This window comes from Ambystoma mexicanum, chromosome 13 (genome assembly GCF_040938575.1).
Source record: "Ambystoma mexicanum isolate Mex_15411 chromosome 13, UKY_AmexF1_1, whole genome shotgun sequence".
In the NCBI taxonomy this organism is placed as follows: domain Eukaryota; kingdom Metazoa; phylum Chordata; class Amphibia; order Caudata; family Ambystomatidae; genus Ambystoma; species Ambystoma mexicanum.
This window is the reverse complement of record NC_090938.1, coordinates 754,282,643-754,303,440: the sequence shown is the minus strand read 5'-3', so window position 1 is coordinate 754,303,440 and position 20,798 is coordinate 754,282,643.

The window sequence follows — 20,798 nt, the reverse complement described above, 5'->3', positions numbered from 1 at the left end:
TTTCCTAATACTGTCATTGGAACATTTAATCATTAGCTGGTCTCTCAAGTGCTCATCCTGACAGTGAGTGAATTTGCATTTCACTGCTAAGCCCCTTAAAGCCGTGACAAAATCCTCGATACTTTCCCCATTCTTCTGCTCTCTCGTGGCAAATTTATATCTTTCCAATATAATGTTCTCCTCCACTCTAAAATGCCTGTCCAGTTTGGCTAATGTCCTTTCATATGGACCAGCATCCAAAATGTCAGAAGGCTCCGGCAATCTCTTTAAGACCTCTTGGCCTGCAGTTCCCAAACAGTGAAATAGCAATGCCTCCTTGCGCTCATTGGAGTAGTTGGCACCAAACACTGCTAAGGCATATTTGCTGAATCCTTCCTTCCAGTCTTCCCATCTAACCCTGGGTTCACCTGGCACTGCCAGAAAAAACACAGGAGCAGGCACATTTGCCATGTCTCAAAGTTGCAGAATAGAATAACAAGCTTGCAATTCTGGTTTAACCAATAGAGCTCCCACCCAAACAGGTAGGTGACACTAATTAAAAGATAGCTGCTTGGTTATGTACTCACCCTGGAGCACCTCACCAGGGTCATCGGCGGCGACTCCTTTCTCAACCTTGCTCAGTGTGGGGCCAGGGTGTCCAATGGCCGCTCGGAAAACACACAACCCAAAATCCAATTATAAAAGTGCCAAAGCCGTGTCTTTGCCAGCCCGGTCTCCACAAGTTCAACAAAATTGCAGGGATCCAATTCCAGCTCCCACAGACCACGGAGCCTCCAGGGGTTTTCCTCTGGCGCTAGCAATGTCCCTCCGGTGGATGCCACACACTGGATGTCAGGCCGTCAATAATCCACTGAAAAAGGCCCTCCCTCAGGCAAGTCAGGCTGGCTCCGCTCCAGAGCCAGCACACTAGATCTGTAGAAAAGGCGCTGGGGGTCGTCCTCCGGGTCCCAGTCAAAATCCTCGTCGCCAAATGTTATGTACAAAGGGAGGCTTTCACATAACCAGTAGTTTAAAGGTAAAGAACCTTTTATTTGCAAGTTGATGACATAAGACGACCCCCAGCAGGAGGAGTACAATCTTCCCACTAAGGCCCTGCTTCTTCACTGGCTCTCCTTGGAACCCTGCTACATAAGATGCAGTTCTATGTTCTATAGTATCTAAGTGACAATAGACATAGTGAAGGAAATATTATACACTCATGGTTTAACAGGTAAACATTGGAAACACTGCACATCCTAACAGGCTGCTTATAAATGAAGCATTAAATAAAGCCTCCTTTTTCACACCAAAGAGACCAGGAAGAGGAGAGACCAAAATGACAGCAGCGGCAACTGTGTCACCAATGCCTCAAGTGGTATCTGATACTACTATTTTAGACCCTGCCGCACATTCGATGGGGGTTCAGGAGGTAGAAGTCCGCTCTCATGTCAATGCAAGTGTTTCACAGAAGAATTTGAATAGTACAGTGATTGATAGCCTGGAAGCCGGAAATATATCTCTGTATGCTAGCCAATGTGAATCACCGATCACCGTTTGCAGCAAGCAATCGTTTCAAGGTGCATTGAAGAGTGGAGGAAAATCCATCTTAGAGGAGTCCTCTGCATCCTCTGCATATGTTCAACCTACCCCAAGACAAGGCCCGATGAACCAACCATTTATTGATACTTCCCCAAACGTAAATGCACCCCGAACCAACTTTCTAGAAATGACTTTGTCTGCAATATACACCACATTGCTGACCTTATTCAAGCTAATGGAAAAATTAGATCAGAAACTCACAATACAAGCGGGACAAATCAAAGCTATCCGTACCTGGATGCTTCATACACAACAGCAGACTCAGGTTAGATCGGAAAGAATACCTAAACAAAGTTGTGTACCTTTGATCCCAGAAATTATTCGGCCCATTGAAATCACAAATGATGAGCCAATAGCGGTCATAAAGGAAGCGTCATGGATAAGTATCGACCTAGATACTAATCAAGAGACGAGCAATGTCGGCCAAATAAGAACTCAAAATCAGGTTAGTAAAAAAACAAGAAAATCTATTTCCCAGATCATGACAAAAAAGGCACCAAAACAATCCCTAATAAGGAAATCAAAGAACATGCCTGCAATAAAGGTACCCAAATACAAAAATAAAATGACTGCCTTCTTTAACACCCTTGATACAGTTAGTAAACGACACAACATACAAGGGTGCAGTGATCAGCCTGGAGCTGTTGAGCCAGAGCAAGAAGTAATTCAGGTGGATACCAGGAGGAGAATTCAGCGAGGCTCTTCACAGGTGATGCCTAATAATACTTCTATTATGATTGCTATTGATCCCATTCAACACTCTCCACTAAATGATCCAGTACAAGTCCTTGAAAATAATGACAAGATTGCACGGATAGGTCAAGAAATGAAAGGGGCGGTTAAGGGTACTTCCTCTAATGTGACAATGTTCCCACCTTCCAATGCCCTAGACCTAATGAAAAAAATGATTGACTCGTACCTGGCAGATAAGGAGAAATCTTCTGCACCGATCTCAACACATATTGACACAGCGTCAGGGATAGGAATCCAACCACCACAAATAGATAAGATTAGACAAGGTCCACAAGGTATCTATGGGATTCCAAATAAAATCAGGCCACAGACCCAAGAAATAGCAAGAGATCGGTCAATACAGGCTAGGACAGAGACAAATGCTAGTAATATGGCGCTCCAAGATTATGATAACCAAATGGATAATCAACCTGAAGATACGACAGAGCATGAACTACCATAACATCAACCTAGAGAGCAAATGCATTCCCAAGTCAGACCATCATCACATCCCGATAAACAAGCTCTGCTAACGGCATCTGAACCTATAAAAGCCACACATAACCGGATACAGGCACATAATTATCAGATAAAACAATCTCAACCCAAGACCAGGCCCAATTGTAATTCGCTAATAATGAAATGTCGGGGAGCGCAGTTCAAAATGTTTGATTTCAATTGGGAAAATGTACTAAATATTTTCTCAGATGTGCTTGAACTAGAGTCAATTACAACAAGAGAAATTGAACTAATACAATTTGTTGCAGGAAAGAACTTCACAGTTGTAAGATTGTAGATACCTTCAGGTCTAGTGTGCAATGTTATATGGAAAGCAAAAATGTGGCTCTTCGATATGGGTTTTCTGATCGCGGAGGATTCGGAAAGAATACCCAATCAAAATACACATGCTATTTATCCATCACCTAGACCTTTAGAAAAAAACGTTCACAGAGCAAGACTACAATCTAATTCTTCAGCATTTTCGAGAGCATAACTAAACAATCATCAAGATGTATCGCAAATTACAGTTGGTTGTTGGAATACACAAGGTCATAGTCATCTGGGAGAGTCTATAAAAGAATGTACTAGTGGATTTGATGTGATTGCATTGCAGGAGACCTGGTTACTTGTGGCGCCAATTTGGGACAATTATGTGATATCATTGATTCTGGCAGTCAAAGGACTTAAGGGCAGACCAACTTTGGGCCTACTAGTTGCAACTCGTCTAACATCATGCTTCAAGTTGGTGCCCTGGCTACATTATGGCAGCTCTTTACAATTGGTAAAATTAATCAGTTCAACTGGAATCATTGGACTCATAAAAATTTTATTCGAAATTATCCAACATGCTAGAGTTAACTGCCCTAACTGATGAGGTAACGTCAACTTTTGTTGTAGGCGAAAAAACAGGATTGCAATCTAAGGAGGCTCAACGTTGGTTTGCCTTTATGTCAGAACGAGCATTTACTTTGGTGAATGGTGCAATTGCAGGGGATGTAACGGCACAAGCCACATGGCACAGAAACAATAGTTCCAGTATAATTGATCACATTTTTGTGGATAACCGACATTTTGCAAATATTATATCACTGAATGTTATCGAAATGTCTAATAGTGATCATAATCTGCTGGTTTGTCAATTTAAGTGGTGCCACACGTAAAGATCAGGTTCAACAGTTATATTTACATCAATCTTTGGCAATTAACAATGCCAAAACTAGATTCAAATGGTCTACATCGAAGTTACAGGCACTCAATGCACAGATTCGAAACCATGCTCATGATAACAGTTTGCACCCCGTATACCCATATTCTTGATCAATTCAAAGATACCATTCTTATAAAAAAAGAATCAACCAGTTGGACACACTCATAAGCATGATCACATAGTACATGAAAGGAAAACTGCATACCGTAGAGAACTGAGACACATTCTTAAAATGGGTTCTCCTTTGATGCTAAGAAGGCTAAAAACAGCAAATGCAGCTACACCAATTGGATCAAAGCATATAAAGCCAAACTATTTCATCGTGACAGTGAATCCTTTTTTGAAACAATTCTAACAAAAAATTCAGCTGACACATGGATTTTATTGAATGAATGTAAACACTCTCATCAAATTGAGGCCAAGCCAATGGGGTATCGGAAAAACAATGGTTATCATATTTTAATGATCTATATACAGATTCAGGTTTTGCTAAATATGATTATAAATTGAAAACGTGTGAACAGTGGCAACTAGAATGTTCTACAAACACCATTTCTGAATACATCAAACAAGCAAGTAACTCAAGAGCGTCCGGTCCTGATGGGCTAAACAACGTAATGCTCAAAGATAATGTTGACTTCTGGTCTACAATTTTACATTCAATGTTCCAACAAGTTCTCATGTATAAATCCCTGCCAAACACGTGGAAATCTTCGATTTTTGTCCCGATATTTAAGAAGGACGATTATTCCCAACCATCTAATTACAGGCCTATAGACCTTCTTGATATACCGGGAAAACTATTTGCAAAATGCATACTAAGGGACTTCAATTTGTGGACATTAGCTCGCAAATTACGAGACCTCCAACAGGAGTTTTTTTGTCTCCCTACCATATTTTTTGTAAGTCAGCAGAGTGGGGTGGCTTACATTGGGGAGAGTACGGTCAATGTGACTTCTCTCTTTTAAAGTCAGAAAGTGGGATGGCGTATGCTGGGGGGAGTAGGGTGGAGTTCACGGCTTTCACTCTTCATTTTAGGGCTGAAGAGAAAGATAGGTTTATTAGTAAAGCTGGTTTTATTCCACTGAGCCGGTTTTGGGCACATGAATGGACAGTGTGAGGAGCTTGGCAGGGTGGGGTGATTGGGGCACATGGGTAGACAGTGTGCAGAGCTTGGGGCACATGGGCAGACAGTATGTAATGTAGCAGCATTTATGAAGTGCTAAATAATGCTCGAGGGATTCTAGGCGCTAAAAAAAAAACAGACCAGTGAGAAGAATTTTCTGAAAAAAAGGAGTGAAGGAGACGACAAAATAAATCTCAGAAAAGGTGAGTCTTAAGAGCTTTATGAAAACCAAGGTGGTCCGCCATTTCGCAAAGCTGAAGCGGAAGGGAGATCCCCGTAGAGGGGGCAAGAAACAAAAATACTCGACCTCCCGCTCGAGCTCTACAAGTTCTGGGCACTATCAAGGGATTCTGTGAAGCAGAATGAAGCACAAGGAATCCATTTGTCTTGAAGATACTCAGCTCCCAAATGATGGACTGCCCGGTGGACAATGCAAAGAACCTTACATTGGATGCAGATGATCGGCCCTGAGAGGGAGATAAATGCATGGCTCCATGAGCCAATCAGGCAGCGGCATCTCGAAGTAGTTGAAGCCGCGGAATCAAAAATGCTGGCTGACCCAAATACACTCCATTGCAGTAGTCCAAGGACGCCAGTATGGATGCCGTCACCACTCCAGCTCGAGACTCAAAAGGGACAAAAGGCAGTGTCTTGTTGAGAATTTTCAGTTTAAAAAAAACAACCTTTGTTGCATACAGATGAAATCTGCAATTCCCGAGAGCCAGAGGGGAGAAGATTAACACCTAGGCTCTTAACCGATTTACTAGGTTTAGGGCAGGGCTGCACAACATATGGCCTGAGGGCTGAATGCGGCACTTCGGGGCATTATTTATGGCCCTCCAAGTCACATGAGTTTAATGATGAAATGTTGTCTGGCATAAAGTTGCCAGCCACTAAGTCTGTCATATCAGGTGTGGGAAGCCTTGGTGGTATATTGTTGGTCTTTGCATCATGATATGTACAGTTTTACTTCCATTTAAAAAATGTTTTCAGTCGCTTAACACAAATAAATTAAAGTGGGTATGGCATGAAAAGGCTATGTTTCAGGTGTTATAGTCATGCAAAGAATGTACTGTTGAACTGTTTAACCCATGTATGCACCTCCTGTAACTTGATTACGAATGCAATGTAATCGATTTCTTAAGTTCAAACGCCCAGATACCTGAGGCAACGTAACTGAGTTGCTAAGTACAAGCGCCTAGATGCCTGAGGGTTAGGTGTGCTCTATAAATGTATAAATAAATAAATACCTAGTAAACCATTGATAAAGTGCATCTTAGGTTTTTGTTCACTCAAATCCACACACCAATGTCTCGCTCATTACCTTGGATAGTGCGGTTCACTGTATGGGACTTGTGTGGTACATTCGGCCCTCCAGCAAAATCAGCTGTGTACCCCTGGTTTAGGGCAAGATGAAAGATTAAAAGAATATCAAGGCTTAATACCACATAATAGAAATGCACCAGTCACGAGTACTAAGGTACAAGTACACTTTATTTTAGAAGAACAGCTGTCTGGCTCTCACCATCCCGCAATGTGTGCAAGCAGACACTGTGAGATGAGAGAGTGCTGGACATTTAAAAAATATGAGTGTTTATACATTTCTCTCACAATCCCGGACACATCGTCCAGCCCCTCTTCGTGTAACACATTTACATAGGGTGCATAGCCTTTCCACATAACTAAAACATGTTAAAACATTCTTGAATAGCTGGTTGTTTTATGTCAAACACTTCATATGTTTTTCAAACATTGGACACAAAGGTAACAGTCCTTATTTCATTTACTTATATTTGTCTAACATTTGTGCTTAAGTTTAAAGTCAGCTTAGTTTCAAGGAGGGAAAACAAAGATTTCTGCAAAAGCACATGTTCAGCTATTCATCATTCTGTTTCGCTATTTGAACGGGGAAGAGACTGATGGTACAGATGGCATCTAAATTTCTGATTAGCACGGCTCTTGTTTAGCTCCAAGGTTTCCTTAGTGCAGGACAAACAATCCACCTTAGCAGCTTCAGCATGCTTATCTACGTTGTCACAGTACAAAGTTCATTTTGCTCTGCTTGAGCCAAAAACACAATTTCTGACATGATACAGAAAGCAGGAGTTAATCGAAATGGTGGATAACTTAAATTGGTGGCGTAGTCAGCCTGTTTCAGGTTCATTCAAATGCGAATTACAGTGCGATGTGAATGTGCTGCGGCCAATGTTTACTATCAGACGGTATTTATGCAAAATATACTTTTACAAAGGGTCCAAGGATCATGGCCAGAAGTCAGTGGTCCAGAGACCACTACCATGATCTCTGTTTTGTATCCATTTAATTTGAGTCAGGTTTTGGCCATCCAATCCACAATTACAGCCAAACGAAGTCCTAAGTTTGGATGGGGGAGCAGATACAGGAGAGTCCAGATGAAATAGCAGCTGGGTATTGTCGGTGTATGTGTAGAAACGCACCTCATGCTCATAAATGTGCTAAAGGGTGGAGTTATCAATTAAAAAGAAACGGGACAGTGAAGACCCCTGAGGTACCCCACAGGAAAGAGCTACTGAGGGGGGGAGAAAAAGACGCAAGAGAAACCGTTTGAGTATGGTCACAGAAGAAAGATGCAAACTAGACCAGGGGTAGCCTGGAAATTCCTGTGTTTTCTAAATGGCGAAGCAGGATATGATGGTCAATAGTATCAAAAGCTGCAGAGAGGTCAAGGAGAATCAGCACTCTGCCCTCTCTGCGGTCCTGAAGCAGAGCAAGATCGTCCAGGACAGAAATCGTAACTGACTCTGTACGCGTAGATGGACGAAAGCCTGATTGAAAAGGATGAAGGATGAAGGAGAGACTGATATTCCAAGAAAAGAGAAAGCTGTGGGGTGGTTTTCACTTCCATGAGCTTCGTAATAAATGGGCATTGTGAAATCAGCTGGTAGTTTGCTGCCGGAGCAGTATCCACGTGCAGCTTTTTCAATAATGGAGAAACAGGTGCATTCTTCAAAGGGGCCGGAATAAAACCTGTTGAAAAAGAAAAATGGAGAGCTGCGGTAAGCAGAGAATTAACTTTAGATGGCAGGCTGAAATCCCAAAGAGGAATAGGGCCGGTAGGGCAGGCTGATTTAAGTTCATAAAAATCCCTCGTAACCATATCATCCAATGAGGTACTTGGTGCACGTGGACGGACACTGTGAGGATGCTTGGGGCCTGTGGACAGACAGTATGAGGTGCTTGGGGCACGTGGACAGACACTGTGAGGGTGCTTGGGGGCCATGAACAGACACTGTGAGGGGCTTGGGGCACGTGGACAGACACTGTGCTTCCTGTTTTTCCCTCTCATGGAGTGACTCAGCATTCAGTGCAGAGCCCTGCAGAACCTCGCCTGCATGAAGCGGCCCGCAAACGCCACGAGTGAAAACAACTACAAGGACTGTGAACTTCACGAGGATATCCCAAATCCCAGATCTCAGCCCACAGTCCCCATTAAGAGGAACGTTTTCGGGACCATTTACCTGAGACGGTTGCCTAAACAAGTGCCTGGTGGAATTTCCTCCACATAGCACTTCACGATTTTCCTTCACATACAGACTTCGTCCTGATGAATCCTGTGGTAGATACGAGGCTCATCTAGCCCACGCAGACGGCTGAAACACCCCGGTGTAGACGCACCTTTTACCCACAGTGCAGTGTCACTGTTATCTGAAAGAACATTGTGTTTTTTTGTCTTGTTTTTCATTGTTTAGAAAATGTTCAGTTGCACCCACCATAATGCTGTCCATTAGAGACAGTAAGAGATTCACCTCTTGATTTGATACACAAGAATTTGATCTCAATATTGTTTATGCTCTTGTGATTTCATTCTGTATGTTTGTTTAGGAAAAATTTGGTGAAAAATCTATTTTATCAACCAATGCATTTTACTGCACCTCATATAAAATTCAAAAGGTTACCCCAATAGGGTACCACACATTGAGTGTCTGTATTCAATTGTTTTGACCACAGGGGGATAAGGAGAGTGCGAAAGTGATTTTCTCTTGACCTATTCAATTGTATCCTTGTCTCTAAGTAGCCCTCCTGGGCAGAATAGGTTCCTCGCCAGGAGCCTGAATTTGTAAATCAGACACTGTGAGGGGCTTGGGGCCCGTGGACAGACAGTCTGGGGTGCTTGGAGCACGAGGACAGACACTGTGAGGGGCTTGGGCAAGTGGACAGACACTGTGAGGGGCTTGGGGCACGTGGACCTACACTGTGAGGGACTTGGGGCCCGTGGACAGACAGTCTGAGGTGCTTGGAGCACGAGGACAGACACTGTGAGGGGCTTGGGGCAAGTGGACAGACACTGTGAGGGGCTTGGGGCATGTGGACAGACACTGTGAGGGACTTGGGGCCCGTGGACAGACAGTGTGAGGTGCTTGGAGCACGAGGACAGACACTGTGTGGGGCTTGAGGCACATGGCCAGACACTGTGAGGGGCTTGGGGCACATGGCCAGACACTGTGAGGGTGCCTGGGGCACGTGGAAAGACAGTATGAGGGTGCTCGGGGCACGTGACACTGTGTGGGGCTTGGGGCCCATTGATAGACAGTGTGAGGTGCTTGGGGTCTGTGGACAGACACTGTGTGGGGCTTGGGGCCAAAAACTGTGAGGGGTTGGGGCCCGTGGACAGACACTGTGAGGGGCTAGGGGCACGTGGACAGACACTGTGAGGGGCTTGAGGCCTGTGGACAGACAGTCTGAGGTGCTTGGAGCATGCATGAGGACAGACACTGTGAGGGCTTGGGGCACATGACCAGACACTGTGAGGGTGCTTGGGGCATGTGGATAGACAGTATGAGGTGCTTGGGGCATGTCGACAGACACTGTGTCAGGCTTGGAGCTCGAAACTGTGAGGGGCTTGGGGCCCGTGGACAGACAGTCTGAGGTGCTTGGAGCACGTGGACAGACAGTGTGAGGAGCTTGGGACCCATGGACAGACACTGTGAGGGGCTTGGGGCATGTGGACAGACACTGTGAGGGGCATGGGGCTCGTGGACAGACACTGTGAGGGGCTTGGGGCCCGCAAACAGACAGTGTGAGGAGCTTGGGGCCCATGGACAGACACTGTGAGGGGCTTGGGGCATGTGCACAGACACTGTGAGGGGCTTGGGGCCCGTGGACAGACAGTCTGAGGTGCTTGGGGCACAAGGACAGACACTGTGAGGGGCTTGGGGCACACAGCCAGAGACTATGAGGTGCTTGGTGCACATGGCCAAATACTGTGAGGGTGCTTGGGGCACGTGGACAGACACTCTGAGGGGCTTGGATCACGTGGACAGACACTGTGAGGGGCTTGGGGCATGTGGACAGACACTGTGAGGGGCTTGGGGCACGTGGACAGACAGTTTGAGGTGCTTGGAGCACGAGGACAGACACTGTGAGCGGTTTGGGGCACATGACCAGACACTGTGAGGGTGCTTGGGACACGTGGATAGACAGTATGAGGGTGCTTGGGGCACGTGGACAGACACTGTGTGGGACTTGGGGCCCGTGGATAGACAGTGTGAGGTGCTTGGGGCATGTGGACAGACACTGTGTGGGGCTTGGGGATCGAAACTGTGAGCGGCTTGGGGCCCATGGACAGACAGTCTGAGGTGCTTGGAGCACGTGGACAGACAGTGTGAGGGGCTTGGGGCCCGTGGACAGACACTGTGAGGGGCATGGGGCACGTGGGCAGACACTGTGAGGGGCTTGGGGCCCGTGGACAGACAGTCTGAGGATCTTGGAGCACGAGGACAGACACTGTGAGGGGTTTGGGGCAAATGGCCAGAGAGTATGAGGTGCTTTTTGCACATGGCCAGACACTGTGGTGGTGCTTGGGGCACGTGGACAGACACTGAGAGGGGCTTGGAGCCCGTGGACAGACAGTATGAGGTGCTTGGGGCATCTGGACAGACTCTGTGAGGGGCTTGGGGCCCAGGGATAGACAGTGTGAGGTGCTTGGTTCATGTGGACAGACACTGTGTGGGGCCCAAAACTGTGAGGGACTTGGTGCCCATGGATAGACAGTGTGAGGGGCTTGGGGCCCATGGACAGACACTGTGAGGGGCTTGGGGCACGTGGACAGACACTGTGAGGGGTTTGGGGCCCGTGGAAAGACAGTGTGAGGGGCTTGGGGCCCGTGGACAGACACTGTGAGGGGCTTGGGGCACGTGGACAGACACTGTGAGGGGCTTGGGGCCTGTGGACAGACAGTCTGAGGTGCTTGGAGCACGAGGACAGACACTGTGACGGGTTTGGGGCACATGACTAGACACTGTGAGGGTGCTTGGTGCATGTGGATAGACAGTATGAGGGTGCTTGGGGCACATGGGCAGACACTGTGTGGGGGTTGGGGCCCGTGGATAGACAGTGTGAGGTGCTTGGGGCATGTGGACAGACACTGTGTGGGGCTTGGGGCCCGAAACTGTGAGGGGCTTGGTGCCCGTGGACACGCAGTCTGAGGTGCTTGGGACACGTGGACAGTGTGAGGGCTTGGGGCCTGTGGGCCTGTGGACAGACATTGTGAGGGGCTTGGGGCACATGGACAGACACTGTGAAGGTATTGGGGCCCGTGGACTGACAGCCTGAGGTGCTTGGAGCACGAGGACATACACTCTGTGGGGCTTGGGGCGCATGGCCAGACCGTATGAGGTGCTTGGTGCACATGGCCAGACACTGTGAGGGTGCTTGAGGCACGTGGACAGACACTGTGAGGGGCTTGGGGCACATGACCAGACACTGTGAGGGTGCTTGGGGCACGTGGATAGACAGTATGTGGGTGCTTGGGGCACATGGACAGACACTGTGAGGGGCTTGGGGCCTGTGGTGCTGCCCCTTTAAGGGAATAGCATGCGGCGGAGTGATGTTGCACTCTGCTGCGTGCCCTATAAATAAAAGGGGCATTCCCAGCCACGTCAGTGTGACTGGGGAGCCCGAGCCTGACGCATGTCTCTCTGTGAGTCTATCCTGCAGCGGGGGCCCGGGCTCATGGAACAACGCAGTGGGGGCCATGGTTTCCCCCACAACAGTGGCGACAAGGCCAATGACATGCCCAGACCCAGCAGTGATTGATTTAAATAATTTTTGTTTGAACAAGGGAAGGATTTCTGTCATTCCACGCTTGGGGGAGGGTGTGGCCCACGTGGTGGCGGCCATTTTGTCCCTCATACACAGAGGTTTCACAGAGCTCCGGAGGCGCCTGTGAGTGCCATCCAGGATTGCTATTCCTACATGGACATACCTGGGAATTTCAATTTATTGCGATTTTCAAGGTGTAAATCACCATGTGAAGGTGAGGCACTGGGGAGACTGGCTGTTCTGTGACTTCTACCCTAGGCCTCCCTGGCTCAATATTTGGACAATCCTCTGTGATGGACAATCTGGTGACTTGCCACTGAACTACTCTTCCTACTGGAATTTGGTGAGTGCTGGTGCAGAACTGGTGGGGAGTTTTGAAGATCAAGGAGGCTTGTGTGGCTGTGATCCTGGTGTGGAAGGTGGAAGGTGGAAGATCAAGGTGGCTGTGAGGAGAAGATCCAAGCTGGGTGAGTTGTGGACCCCTTGCAACACTGAAGGGGTGCTCGTACGTGGAAGGTGGAAGGTGGAAGATCAAGGTGGCTGTGAGGAGAAGATCCAAGCTGGGTGAGTTGTGGACCCCTTGCAACACTGAAGGGGTGCTCGTGCGCTTTGACCCATGAGTAATCCAGCAAACCAGGACGAGGCGCAGGCAGTGGCCCAACAGCAAGGAGTACTCCCACCTCCACCTCCAGCAATGGCCCAGATGAGGGCCCTGGCGGCTCTCCCACCCATTCCCGAGTTTGATGTGTCTGGCCCCCCATCCAGCTTGGGTTCTAGATGGAGGCGATGGATTGATCGCCTTGATATGTACTTTCGGGCAACGATGGAAACCAGTGTTGACAGCAAGCTGGCCACATTACTATATGCCGCAGGACCGGCTGTACATGAGATTTTTGACTCCCTCCAGCCCGCAGACACCACCTATGCTGCGGCAAAGACAGCCCTGCACAACTACTTCCTTCCACTGGCCAATGCGGACTACGAGCGGTTCGTCATGTTATCCACTAAACAGAAAGAAGACGAGACTTTTGACACTTTTCATGGTCATTTTAGGAGACTGTCAGTGGCATGTGCATGGGATAACACTGATGACATGGTCAGAAATCGTCTCATTCAGAGGTGCTCCTCAGGCAAATTGAGGAGACAGGTGCTGAGAGAACCTGGGATCATGCTTCCTCGCATTCTAGAGCAGGGTCGCTGCCAGGAGGTCTCCGAGGTACATGCATCAAGGATGGAAGCCGGGTCCCGCATGGCCAAGTCGAAAGACGTCTGCACTGTGGGTCGTGGTGGCAGGGGTGGCCGGAGACCAGCTGGCAATTTCCGTGACAGGAGCGGTAAGCCGAGAGAGGCATGCCAGAAGTGCGGGTACGACCTGCCCCACCCTGGTGAGTGCCCAGCTGCAAGGAGGCCGTACGGACCGTGTCGCGTGATGGATCACTTCGTAAGGGTGTTCAGAGCATCCCTGCCAGTGATGGTGCCGAGAGGCCCAGTGCGATCAGGTTTCTTCAGACAGTCCCGCCCTCCCAATGTTGTCCAAGTGGAACACGGGGAGGAGGGTACCCAACCTGATGAGGAGGAGGAGGAAGAGAAAAATATCTTTTTCGTCTCAAGCATTGACGCCCTCCAGTCCAAGGGCCGAAGACAGCCGAGGTGCATCGTGGCTGTTAATGACTCTCCTCTATTGGTGCTGGTGGACACTGGTGCATCAGTCAACGTCATGGCCCGTGAGCATTATGATACCATGCCCGGCCTCCCCAGACTGTCAACTCCGAAAGCTCGCATTTTCACGTTTGGGGACTCACATCCCATTCCCCTGGATAGTGCATTTGTGGTGCGGGTGGAGCATGGGGGCTCAAAGATCAAAGCACGTTTTTATGTAACGCCCGTCAGTACCAACACCTTAATAAGCTGTGCGGAGGCCGAAGACCTCAGACTGGTGAGCTTTGCATACTCCGTATATGTGGAGGACATAAAAACGCTGCTGGAGAAATATGCAGGCCGGTTGCAAGAGATTGATCGCATGGCTGGTGATCCAGTGAGATTGCACATCTGTGAGTCGGTGCAGCCAATTGCCCTCAAACACCGTAGGGTGCCATTCCATCTGAGGGAGTTGGTGGAGAAAGAGCTGGATAACTTGGTAAACCTTGACATCATCGAGGAGGTGGAAGGTCCAACACCCTGGGTGTCCCCATTTGCGCACGTTAAACACAGTCTTCCGGATTGCGCAATGTCAAGGACAGTGTTTGGAGAGGGACCTCTACCAGTTCCTGCGGGTCTATCAAACAACCACGCACACCTCGATGGGGGTAGCTCCGGCCAAAGCTCTGTTCAAACGGCGCCCGAGAGGGTTGCTGCCGGATGTGGGGGAAAAGGAACCCGGAGTCATCGACACTCAATGGGTGGAGATGGAGCAGCAACTAGGAACTGAGCATGAGAACGAAAGGAGGGGTCTCTGCCCTCAACAACTTGTGCTCAGGGACAGGTGCTAATAAGAAACCAGCACCCCTGCGGGAAACTGTCGCTAACATATGAACCAGAGCTGCTGGACATGGTAGCAGTGAAGGGTTCCATGGTGACCGCGTCAGACGACCGAGCTTCGGTCACAAGGAACGTCAGTTTCTTCAAGAAACTGGGGGAGCCCAGGACTGAGGCACCCCTCGACCAGGACATTGCAGACCTATCTGACGAGGGCGGGGGTTCGGAGCCCCCCCTCAGTCTCCAGTGAGTGTGCCAACTAACAGAGGGACTCCCATCCCTGAGGTGAGCAGGAGGTACCCGCTGTGGACAGGGTGAGGGAAACCTGCTTGTTTCAGTGACTTTGTATTGGAGACATGACAGAGTCCGACCTGGACGGGCCCGCCCAGCGGGGTACGAGGGTGGCTGTGAATAAAGGGGCTCAGTGGGGATCTATGCATTTGGGTTAAGGGTGTTAGTGTGTTGTAGAGTTTAATCATAGTCATGCTAAGTTTGAGTTTTGTTATTTGTTGTCCTCATGAAAAAGGAGGATATGGTGCTGCCCCTTTAAGGGAAAAGCACGGGCGGAGTGACGTTGAACTCCGCCGCATGCCCTATAAATAAAAGAACATTCCTGGCCGTATAAGTGCGTCCGGGGAGCCCGAGCCTGACGCATGTCTCTGTGTGAGTCTATCCTGCAGCGGGGGCTCGGGGCTCACGGAACAACGCAGTGGGGGCCAGGGTTTCCCCCACAACAGGGCCCGTGGATAGACAGTGTGAGGTGCTTGGGGCATGTGGACAGATACTGTGTGGGGCTTGTGGCCTGTGGACAGACAGTCTAAGGTGCTTGGAGCATGAGGACAGACACTGCGAGGGGCTTGGGGCACGTGGAGTGCCAGTGTGAAGAGCTTGGGGCACATGCCCTGCCAGTCTGAGGCACTTGGGGCACGTGGGAAGCCAATGTGAGGAGATTGGGGGACAAGAGACACAATGTAAATAATCTGGGGCATACAGACAGTGAAGGAAATAGCCATTAAGTAACAGCTCAGCATAGCACATTATGAACATGTACTCAAGATGCAAGACAGAATTTCAGGGTGTGAGGTCACAACAAAACAACTGGTTTCACATGGAAGTGTGGTGAAAATAAAAACCTGCTCATGTCTTGACTTGATACATTTTAATTAGCATAAAATTTGTGATGACACATTGTGGGGATAGAGTACCCAGAGATATGTAGAAAAACATACAATACAGGTAGGTACAATCCAGTGTGATGAACTGGATTCAAATGGATAACATACAGGTTCTGCTAAAATCTGAAACCCTATTGGGTTATGCAGGTACAACAGGGAACACAAGAAAAAAATCCCATGAACATATATCAATAAACAAAACAATGCTTGAGTTGTGCATTGAACATATGGAATGATCGTCGACACAAGGTGTTTTGACCAAAGGGTGAGTTGTGGAATGCAGCTTTTTGTACAGGCCTTCTTCAGGACGTGAGATGGAATGTGTCCAGGTCCCGGGGTCTCTATCTAAGACTTAGCCAGTGTTAGGGTAAGATATGGCATCCATCTTAGTGCAGGTGGCACGCTGGCGTATGACTGGCCAAAGTGGAAACAGGTGCAAACCTCAAAAGGTGGAGACTGTCCTCAAAATTGAAAGTTGAATGAGGGGGAAAAATTTGGTGCCCACTTGTCGATGCGGATACTGCACGACTATTTCATCCGAAAATTGCAAAATTTAAATTGGTTGAGGTTTTCGTCTCAAGCCGCTCTGGTGCGGTGTCTCTCGTTGCGATCACGCATCGACAAGTGTGTCATGATGCCTACCCCCGGGCATCCGGATCGAGTCCATCAGCCCCGGGAGCAGGCATCCAGATACTCATTAAAACCCCAACAGCCCCAGCTGGGGGCTGTTTGGACTCAGTCCTGGCGCCTTAGGCGCCAGGCTCATCATCGGGTGTGGTTCTGGGGAACTTCTTACTTGGGACTACTCTGCAGGCTATTTCAACCACGCCCGAACAGCAGCCCATGCTTTGCGTTATTCTGCATCCAGCAGCGTGACGCTCACCGTGTCTGCAAGTCAGCATCCAGTCTTCTGCCACGCCCGCCTCGAATCCGGAGCTCCTAGACAAAAGGCAAAGAAAGGAGAAGAGGTTAGATCACAGACATTATTTGATTCCTTACCTGATCCCGGACCCAGGACATCTCCGAGCCTGGAAAGGACATTATTTCAGCACGCGTCGCTTCGCCAGCAGCAGCGCCACGTTATACTCACCAGTCCACCGCATCTTTCGACTCGGCGCTGTCTCCATCATTTTCTTCGTCGAAACCCAGCACCTGGGGGGAAAACAAAAGGAATAACAAGGTGAGCCGAGAAAACCAACAAGGACAATCTCTTTGCCACCATAGGCTTACCTGCTTTACCACCGCAGGTATTATTCTTTAATTCGCCGCATCTTCCTATGCCGCACCTATAAAGGGAGAGAAAACAGCAAGTTAAACTCATGCAACTTTTACCGGACAGTGTTTGGTAATACAGACTCTTACCTGAACACCATCAGCTGCCTCCAGGCAATATTCTTTTGGACCCAGCTGCAACCTAACGAGGGAATGGAACAAGAGTGAACATCGGACATATTGAACTCTTTGAACTTTATAGACACTGGAGTCTATTTTCCTCCGGAACTCCTCCAGTACCTTCAACCCAGTCAAGTAACTGGTATCTACGCGCCCCTGCATGCCATGCAGGATGGAGAGATCATCATTTAAAAACATAAGGTGAGGTTACCAAAAGGGAATATCAGAGGTGATTAGTGGGGAGAACGAGACCTGTTGGGGGGCCATCACTAAAGTCCACGGTTGGCTAAATCCCTTTCCCCACTTGCAGGAAAATACTTCTACGAGTCCAGCAGACAAGATTAGGTAGGCCAGTCCAGACTGTCATCTCTTCACTACGCATCACGTTGATGGAGACCGCAGCTGTCCGGGTCCGATCGACGCCCCTGTGGGAACCAGGTGAGCGTAACAAAGTGGGCACCAAATTTTCCCCCCTCATTCAACATCAATTTGGTATTACAATCATTATTTTTGCCCCTGTCCTCGTACACATTTTCACACTCCCCCAGTTTCTTTTTCACATCCTCACTCTCCGCTTAACCCATCCTCCCCGGTCCTCATCAGCATCCATCCTCACTCACTCACACGTCCACTAACACATCCACACTCACCCATAGCTTTTGTACAACACCCTCAATTACCCCCAAGTTGCTTCATCACTCATTCCCTGACTCCTTCAAATTCCTCACTGAGGCCGTGGTTCTCTTGCACAATCTCACCCACTCCCAGGTCATTTTACACGTCCTCACTCACCCCATGTCCGCTTAAACAATCTCACTAATCCAATTTTAGACTCATCCACAGGTTCTCTTCCACATTCTCACTCACCCCAGATACCCTTAAACATCCTCACTCATGCCAACTCCTCTTACACATCCTTACTGAACTCCTGGTCCTATTGTACCTCCTCACTCACCTCAGCTTCTCTTACACATCCTCACTTACCCACAGCCCCTGTTACACGTCCTTACTCTCCCCAAACTGTCCTAAAAAATCATTATTCATCCCATGTCCTCTTGCACATACACATTTACCCTGTGCTCTTTTACACATTGTCACCCACCCTCAGTTTCTCTTACACATTCTCACTCAGCCCCATGTCCCCCCTACACATCCTCAGTCACCCCCAAGTCACCATGCACATCCTCACTCACTGGCCCGCTTACATATTCTCACTCACCCCCAGGTCCTCCTACGCACCCACACTCACCCATTGCTTCTATTACATATCCCCAATCACCACCAAGTTGTCTTACAAATCTTCAGTCACATTACACATCCTCAGGGACTCCCAGGTTCTCCTACACATCCTTACTCACCCCCAGGTCCTCCTATGCACCCACACTCACCCATTGCTTCTATTACACATCCTCAGTCACCCCCAAGTTACCATGCACATCCTCACTCAAAGGCCCGCTTACACATTCTCACTCACCCCCAGGTCCTCCTAAACACCCACACTCACCCATTGCTTCTATTACATATCCCCAATCACCCCCAAGTTGTCTTACAAATCCTCTCTCATCCCATGTCTTCCTATACATCCCCTCTCACCCCCAGGACCTCTTACACATCCCCATGCACCCCCAGGTCACATTACACATCCTCAGGGACTCCCAGGTTCTCCTACACATCCTCACTCACCCCAGGTTCCCTTAGACAACCTCACTGACCGGATTTGGGTTGCTTGACCCAAGGAGAATGATTCGCAGCAGGATTGACCGTAGTGAATTCCGCAGCGAAGAGCTTTTCACTTCAGCCAAACAAACCAAATGTTGCCCTTCACCAACCCCCCCTTCCCCTACTTTTCATTTTTTTTCTCGCCGACGCTTCTCTTGCACCCCTGCAGCGTCAGATCTGGCCCTCTAATACCGCAGGGTCCCTTTTTATTTTTTCTTTATTTCTTTTTTTTTTTGGTCCCTCACCTCCAATGTTGCGAAAGTGGGGAACACCCCCGCAACCCCCAAAGCCCAAAAATACCAAACATGGGTCCTGGGGGACACGCCCGCAATCCCCGTTCCACATGTTCGGTATTTTTAGAAATCAATCAAATTTACTACTCGATCGATTTTTATCAGTCAAATTTGGTAATTCGCACTGCCCCACACCTTCTCTTAGAAACCATGAATCACTCTGCTTTGGCTTACAAAACTTCATTCCCCATAGCTCCTCTTACATAATTCCTACTCACCCACAGACACTTTTACACCTCCTCCTTACCCCGAGTTCCTGTCACGATTCCGTTACAGGCCCAACGGTGGCGGGCTAACAGGGGGCGGGAACCCACCTCTCATACAATAGGGAAAAGGTGGACAGGGATGGTGGCTGGCTGGTGCGAGCACGTGGGTGGGTGAGACCTAGTTGCGGCCCGCAGGAAAGAGCGGAAGGCAAGTGCGCCGCCCATCGCAAGCCAAGAAGCGCGGAGCACGTGAAAGCCCGGCACGTGCAGCAATTCACCTGGCACGTGCACAAAGCCAATGCCCTTACGCATCTAGCGCCGGCAGGGTGTGGCGCAGGACTATAAAGCCGCGCCCCAAACCGCACCCTGTGCTTAGCGTTGTTTCTGCTCCTGACAAGAGTAGTGTTTCGCTTACCGCTTCTATGCTCAAACATCTTCCTGCGTGGAGCTCCTTGACAAAGAGCAATCTTCTGCATCTAGTTGGGACTCCTTCAGCATCCTTCCGTCCTTCAGCATCCTTCCGTCCTTCAGCATCCTTCCGTCCTTCAGCATCCTTCACTCCTTCAGCATCCTTCGGTCCTTTGGCATCCTTGAGTGCTTCGGCATCCTTCAGCAATCTTCAGGACTTTGGTCTTTCATCGTGATCTGTGACCTTCAGCATCCTGTTTAACGCTGCTCCGCGGCAGGCCCCGTCCTCCTCACAACCTGCGTGGACCTGCTATTCACCCTTGGTCTTGCAGGCCTCCAGCTCCTGGTGTCCGACGCCCTGTTCAAAAGCAAGCAACAGGGTTAGCGTCCACCTTCCATTCTTCGCCCATCAGAACCACTCCCCCATCTAAGAACTCGAGAACATACCTGTATCCCGGAACGAGCGAGTCTCCTGCAGGGTTGCTCCAGCAGTTTGACGCCAAAGTTTCCACACCTGGAGGGAGAGAAAGTACATAAGACAATTAATAGAGACATCACACCTGGGACAGAGACCGTCACCCAATTCAATCCCTCTCCGGGACCCATCTCCGGAGCCGCGATTGCAGACACAGAACCACAGGTGAGCCGCATCCACACGCTCCAGCTAGCCGCGCAGTTTAAGGGGATTAGGGGAAGGGAGGGGGGGAGGTGAACACTACAGTTACTTTTCCACAGTACACTTACCCTTTGTTCGCCCCTTAGGTTCCACAACACCCCCAGAACACCAGAATGCAAGTCCCGAACACACCCAGGCCCCTCCCAACCTCACTCCCCCCTTGGAGGTTTTTCCTCCAGGCGACAGGTGAGAGAAAGCGTGGTTTGGACATACGACTGGGTGAAAGGGGA